This window comes from Heteronotia binoei, chromosome 5 (assembly GCF_032191835.1).
Source record: "Heteronotia binoei isolate CCM8104 ecotype False Entrance Well chromosome 5, APGP_CSIRO_Hbin_v1, whole genome shotgun sequence".
Classification (NCBI taxonomy): domain Eukaryota; kingdom Metazoa; phylum Chordata; class Lepidosauria; order Squamata; family Gekkonidae; genus Heteronotia; species Heteronotia binoei.
The window spans coordinates 122,941,984-122,949,662 of record NC_083227.1 but is presented as its reverse complement, the minus strand read 5'-3'; the positions used below and the strand labels follow the sequence as shown (position 1 = coordinate 122,949,662).

The following is a 7,679-nucleotide window of genomic DNA, read 5'->3' as shown; positions in this document are numbered from 1 at the left end:
ACTTCAATGTGACATCTTTCCTTGCTGCATTCTGCTCAAATAGAGAGTTATGGCTCAATATGATATTTTATGTATTCAGAAGCTGAAAAGGAACATATATTTTGTCCCCACAGACAGAAGAAAGAGACAGACACAAGGGTTTGGGTAGCTAAAGGGCCACTTTCTTTCTTTATTAATATAACAGCAAGGGCTATAAACATAACAGGCAGCACGGCAGGGCCAGGGGACAAACACCCCACATTAAGAAAAAGGAGGTTAGAATGCAATTGTATGCTGTATCATGGTGTTAAGGAATTTGAGAACAAACATAGAAAGGTAAACATTAGAAAACTGAATAAAGATCTAAAAGATTATGCAGGTGGTAAAATTTACAGTTGGGGAACTGGTAATAAAAGCAATAGGGGACAAAGAAAGAAAAAGGTTTCTTTTCCAGTTATAGCTTATTCGGATCAGGATATGTTGGATGGTGAGGCTTTGAGAATGATAGTATCGTTATTAAACCAGTGGACAAGGGTGGGGCGATTATCATCTTAAGCAAGGGAGATTATTGTTATGTAGCGGAACACCAGTTATCAGATTGGAAAAGTTATAAATTAGTTTTGTGTGACCCAACCCTGCACATAGCTAGACTTATTTAGACAGTATTGGATGAGGTGGAGGGGTTGGGAATCATCAGCAGAGATATATACCGGTTTTTAAGAAATGAGCATCCAAGACTTCCAGTAATATGCATGCTACCTAAAACACATAAGCCTAGTTTCATAATATCTGGCTCAAATTCTGTATTAGAGCCTTTATTGAAATATGTGGATTCCTTCCTTCAACTTTTCGTTTTGAAAATGGATTCGTATATTAGGGATACTAAGCATTTCATAAGTCAAATGGAGTCAGTCTTAGTGATCTTGGATGTGGCTTCCCTCTATGCTAGTGTTCCTCACGAAGAAGCACATGGGGTAGTGCAGAAAACTTTAGCGAAAAGGACAACTTTGATTCCTCCCACTTACTTTCTTATTGAGTTGGTTGAAATAATTTAAGAAAAAAATTACTTTCAATATAAGGAAGAATTTTACATCCAGATCCGAGGAGTGGCAATAAGGTGCCCCTACTGTTGCAAATCTATTTATGGCACAAATGGAAGAGGATTTGTAACAAGAGCTTTAATCCTTTTTGTAATCAAATAGTCCTTTATGAACATTTTATAGATGATGTGTTCCTGATCCTGAGTGGGAATTAGGGTTGCCAAGTCCAATTCAAGAAATATCTGGGGAAATATTTGTGGGTGGAGCCAGGAGACTTTGGGGGTGGAGCCAGGAACCATTGGGGCAGAGCCAGGAGCAAGGGTGTGACAAGCATAACTGGACTTCAAGGGAGTTCTGGCCATCACATTTAAAGGGACCGCACATCTTTTAAATCCCTTCCCTCCATAGGAAATGAAGGATAGGGGCACCTTATTTTGGGGCTCATAGAATTGGACCCCCTGGTCCAATCTTTTTGAAACTTGGGAGGTATTTTGGGGAGAGGTACTGGATGCTTTGCTGCAAATTTGGTGCCTCTACCTAAAAAAAAAAGCCCCCCCAGAGCCCCAGATACCCACAGATCAATTCTCCATTATTTCCTATGAGAATAAGCCTCCATAGGGAATAATAGAGTTCCCTCCCCTCCCCCCCCCCCCCGCTTTCTCTCTCACACTCATACACATGCTTAACTGTCTCTGGTGCCTCCACAATGAAGTCTGGAAAGTACAGGGGCTACACTGCTCTCTTTTACACTCACATTAACTTGTCTGAAATTAAAGCAAAACAAATGGAGGGGCTGCATTCTGACGAGGTCTGCTGTTGCTAACCCTTCCCCATGAAGTACTTCCTGCTCCAATTTAAAGGCACACACACATTTTAAAACTGGACCTGTTTGCAGGTCCTGGCAGAGATCTAGAGGTACATGGTGGCTGTGGGGGAGGGGCTCCCCCCACCGTCCAGCTGGCTGGGGGCAGGGGGAAGCCTGTAAAACCGGGGGATCCCCCGCTGTGACCTGGGGATTGGGAAGCCTAGAGGGAAGATTGTGCATTGGACTTCATTAAGTGTATGAATAATTTGCATCCTAATATCAAATTTTCCAGTCAGCACCATAAGGGTAGAGTTGATTTTTTGGATGCTTCTGTATATAGGCTGCCATCAAGATACCTGGTGGTTTGGGAGGGATGGTGGCTCAGTGGTAGAGCATCTGCTTGGCAAGCAGAAGGTCCCAGGTTCGATCCCTGGCATCTCCAAAAATGGGTCCAGGCAAATAGGTGTGAAAAACCTCAGCTTGAGACCCTGGAGACCAACTGCCAGTCTGAGAAGACAATACTGACTTTGATGGACCGAAGGTCTGATTCAGTATAAGGCAGCTTCATATGTTCTATCACAAACATATGGCTAAAAAATCATATCTTCATTTCAGGTCATTCCATCCTGCACATTTAAATACTAATCTTCCATATGGCCAATTTTGAGACTGAGACTTAACTGCACAGAATATATACACTATCTGGAAGATGGTAGATGTATGGCAAGTGGATTTCTATAGAGGGTTAATTTCATTGAACAAAAAGCAGACAGGGTGGGTAGGTGATCCTTATTTGAGCAGCAGAAAAAAGAAAAACTTAACCGCATTACTTGGAATTTTGAGTTTACTCCTTGTCTAGCAGCATTTGTAAAATATGTGAGACTAAGAAGAACAAGAAATATCATGGACTGCCTAGTTCATTCAGGCATGAATTGAATTGGTAAGGAAGTAACTGCCATTATGGGGCACCAGCCATATAAATGCTGCCTGGTTTGCCAACAAGCCTTAGAAGTTTCTAGCTTTATTCCCCATCCTGGAGGGCCTACTATCATGCTACAACATTATTCCATGTGTGCAAGCAAATACATTGTGTATTTTGTCCAATGTGAATGTGGTCTCTGGTACAGAGGAAGTACTACTCATCAGGTTATGATGAGAATCCTGAAACACCATAGTTGAATTAAAAATAAAATTCCTGATGTGCCACTTGTGAACCATTTTATTGAGAAAATGACACCTTTACATATCTTGTATTGTATAAATATGAAATGTGAGATTCTTCTAAGGATATTCACACTAGATTGCTTTGGGAAGAATGCTACTGGATACACAAATTGAATTGTGTTTCTCCAGATGGTCTGAATAATTGTTTGGATTAATTATGTTTTATATAAATAATTTTTGTAACAGATTTTTTGTAAGTTGTACTGTCAAATGTAAGAATTGGGTAATTGATCTTTGAAGAGAAGATCTAGTAAATCTCACCTCCTGGCTTATTAAAGTAAAGCATATACCTTAAAAGAGTAAATGTTCTCCTGTGGTTACTATTATGTAAAAATTTAATATAGGGTCTTAAAGTTATCCTCTTAAGTGTATTTACATCAAATACAGGGTTCCTGATCCTACTCACATCCATCTGTCATTCTACACCTGCTATTCTTTGTTTTATAAAGCTTCTAGCCTGAGCATAACCCAAGGCCTGTATATGATGCTTAGAGAAACCATGATAACTCAGTTTGGCTTCTAATCTTCTTCCACCATGGGGGGAACAAAATTATTTTGCTCTTGCACAGGGGGACGTTTTGTAGAAAAATAGGTGGTGGAGCTCATCCAGGATTGTTATGCAGCTACATCTCCTATTCAATAGACAAGGTGGGAAGGAGAAGGTGGAACTCTCAGAAAGGTTCAGGAGCTGTGCTCCTGTGAGCTCCCGCTGAATCTGAGGCCTGCTCTTGCATCATAATATGAGTAAGGCCAATAAGTGAGAATAATGAAAAGTAAAAGTCCATAATTTTGCCTCTACCGAAAGCAGACCTTCCTCCAAGTGTAATGTAGCATTAGAAACACTTGTCGAAACTTGGAAAATAGCTCTTTAAAATTTCAGTTGCTTTCTTCCAAGAGAAATTAGTTCAGATTGGACGAACAATGGAGCTCCATACAATAGCTGGGGTAGTACTTTAATAGAAAATAACTTAATAGCAGCTTCTATGTTACAACCTCCTTTGGACCAAAAAAACTTCTTTATGGCACCAGCACTTTTCTGAACATTAGCATTCAGGAAATTAACATGTCCTTTCATACAACCAGATGACTGGAATACAACACCCTATCTGAGTGAACTGCTCCATGGGACATGAATTAATAAGCCAGGTAAATGTTCTAGGCTTATTTGTAAATACCATTACTTTGGTCTTAGTACAATTTTTCTCCAAGCAATTTCAACTGCAATATTGCAAATGAGTACATAAAGCTCTCTTGAAGCTATTAGGGGTTCTAGAGAGCAAGACTGCATCATCTGTGTAAAATAATAGTGGAATATGTCTATCTGCAAGCTTCAGGAGTGAAATTCATAATTATGCAAAGACTGTACCATATCGTTAATGAAAATATTAAATAAAAGTGGTGCCAAAATACATCCTTGCTTTACTCCTCTACCTGTTTTGATCATCTTCGTTAGAAGACCTTTTGGATTACATCATACCAACTACCTGTAATTGGGATTCCATATTTCATATGGGAGCACCGGGACCAAGAAGATTATTATTTTCATCCAGGACTTCAAACATTCAGAAAGCTAAAGGAAGGTTCCTCTTGTGTAACCACTGGTGCCTGTATTTTCTGCATTGCATCCATCGTCTACTGTAGTACTGGAACCTGTTATGTTTTGTATCTTCACCTTAATATATGTTATGGAATAGTGTCAAAACTTAATGAATGTTTAGTAATTTTTTTGTTACGATAACCTTGTGGTTGTAGAAAAAAAGCAAGAGTCCAGTAGCACCTTTACGACCAACAAAGTTTTATTCAGAATGTAAGCTTTCGTGTGCTCTAAGCACATGTCATCAGACAATAGAATGGAATGGCAAGCAGTCCTGACATATATACTTCAATGTGTCATCTCTCCTTGCTGCATCCCAACTAGAGGCTGGTAGGAATCATATATTACTCCAGATTTTTTCTGTCTGCAGTGCTTACTAATTAGTTTCAAAGTACTGGTTGCCAGTTCCAAGTGCTGGTCTTAGAGACCTTAAATTAACTTCCGTTGCAGTAGCTCAGAGCTTGCCTACTTCCATTTAGGCCTGTATGGACATATGTCTTAGAGCAGTGTTTCTCAACCTGTGGACTGGGACCCATAAGTGGATCCTGAAGCCTGAGAAAGTGAGTCGCAGGCTCTTGTAGGTATATGGAAGCTGTCCCCCTTCCTCTCCTTTTCTGGTGCTAAGCCAAACTTACACTGAATCTCTGAGGTGGAGGAGATGGGGTTTGACAAGTCAACCAACCAGCAGTCTGTCATGAGCAAGGCTGAAGCTGCAGCTGAGCCTGGAAATCAGCACTTGTGTTTTGGATACCACAGCAGCAGTAGCCAGCTCTGTTGTCCCCATTATTTTTTCCCTTTCTTCAGTCAACTGTCAACCCCCTCCCACAATTTTCCTTTGGTGGTAATTCTGCATAAGTATTTCTCAGCAGTCACAATGGTGCTTTTTTTTTTTAAAGACTATTTGTGAGCTGTGCCTGCTGCTGCAACAAATGGCAGGCTTTCCCAGGAAAAAATGGGTGAGGTTTGTGATCAGTGTAGTAGCACTGATGGAGAAATAGAGAGATCTTCTTGCATCTTCCTCTCTTAAGAGTCTATATAGTTTTTAAGTCCAAGAAGGATCTCTCAGATGTGCTGTCCAATCCTGAATCTCACAAGCTTAAAATGCCAGCTTCATTCCTTCCCTTTGAATTCTAAAACAGTATAGTAAGAGAGAGAGGGAGTTCAAGTATGGAATCTGAAGCTTTCAACTAAGTAGAGAGCAACCCAAATAAACCTGTGACCCAGCAGACCTGTGCTAGCAAGAAGAACAGGCTGAGTCACCCCAGACACTGGATGAGCTCTGGCCTCCTACTCAGAACAACCAGTTTTCAGGGAAGGCTGCTGTCCCCAAAATTGCCCCTCATGACCCTATTGATGTTATAGCTGGATTTTTCATATGCTATAAATATTTATAGCCTGACTATTAAGAACTGCAGATTGAACAACAGACTGAAATAACCAATAATATCTAGTTTGGGGAAATAATGCTTATGTTTCCAGGTCCTTTCCATCTGAGCAATTTGTCTGCAGTACAAAGGTGTGCCAGTGTAGCATTTAACTGCTGGAGACTTAACTTCTGGAGACTCCGGGTCATCTGATTGACTTTGTCCTGATCTTGACTATGTTTCTGCCTTGCTCTATGGACTGCTATCAATTCAGACCTTCTTAATCCCAGACACTTAGTGTAACTTTGGAGGAGAGGGGAAGGGAAAGGAGATTGTAAGAGGCTCTGAGAGCCCTTTAGGTAGTGACGGGTGGGGTATAAATCCAATCTCCTTCTTCTCCGCCTCCTCCTCAGACCAGAAATGGATACAATTTATCTGCTGATAGTTTTAGCAGTCAGAGGTGCTCAAAAGGAAAAAAAAGGGGGACACCAATGACTGGGAACAGAGCACAGAGCACAGTTGAATTGCCTTTTTTTGGCTAAATAACTAAGACTCCCATTTTCTATTGAGCAGAATAGTGTTTTACAATGGCCCCTTCTGTTTTGAAGAGATATGAAATCCATCAGTAATTAATTTAATTTAGAGTTCAGCATATGGAAAGATCATAATGAGTTAGAAATAACAGAAATGAGAAAAGGAAGGGGAGTTGCACAGGAAGAATATGTTTACTGCAGTCTGGAAAAATCAAAAGAACAGGTCTCATGAGCAAAACAGCGAGTGTCTCTGCTGCCCAATCACTTGACCAGAATGAAAATTGCCCAGATAAAGATGGATAATACTCATACATAAAGAAGAGAGGAGTGGGAGGATAGGGAAAGATGACTTGGAAGCACAAGAGAGAATGAAGTATCATCCTAAAATGGGTTTAGATTGATAGGGAAATAAAGAATTTCAGCTTTTGTGAAATAAAGAAGCTAGAGCAATATCCCATATCCGGCAAATTGAGCAAAACCTTGAAGGGATGATGCCAGCACAGGCACACAACTTCTTCAGCATGCAATCAGGCTTATGGTTATTGATCAAGGAGAGCACACTGGATCCTCTCCACCTTTGTCAGTGCTTTAGTAGGACCAGTGTGCTAGAAGTGATTAAATAAGTCTGTTAGTTGCCGTGTAGTCTGCAACAGGGGGCTATGTTTAATTCTGATCTAAGAGTCATGATCTGGCTCCAGACTATAGAAGTTTAAGCATACTCAGACATGACTTTGCAATGGGAACATGTAATGTTGGTGTTAGGAGAACTTTTTTGGGGTTTTTTCCCTGTTTGAAATTCCTGAAGGAAACAATTGCAACTCCATGGATTACACTTTGAAGCATTCCTTCAGTTTAAGTGACTCCTCTGTTGAAGGAACAGCCACCTAAAGAGAGGAAGTCTGTTTAGAATGGAGGAATTTTCTCCAAGTTAAGGTGGCACACATGCCATTAATCTCATGTATTTACTAAAGAGCATTTATTTCTCTTTTACTCTGAGAGGCAGTGTAAAAAGGTGCACCCTTAGTCCAAGAAGCTTACAAAAATACATTAATCTGCATTGAAAACACTTTATGCCTCATTAGAAGGATTCTCCCTTTGCCCAAGTTCAGGTAATCCCAAAGCTTTCTGAAATACAGGCTG

The 7,679-nt window shown here is 40.4% G+C and overlaps 1 non-coding gene across 1 annotated transcript; it reads left to right on the top strand.

Moving 5' to 3' along the window:
• The first annotated feature begins 2,191 nt into the window (after positions 1-2,191).
• On the top strand, positions 2,192-2,266 carry TRNAA-GGC (transfer RNA alanine (anticodon GGC)). The gene has a single exon. It is a non-coding gene; the product is annotated as a tRNA-Ala (tRNA).
• Positions 2,267-7,679: the final 5,413 nt, after the last annotated feature.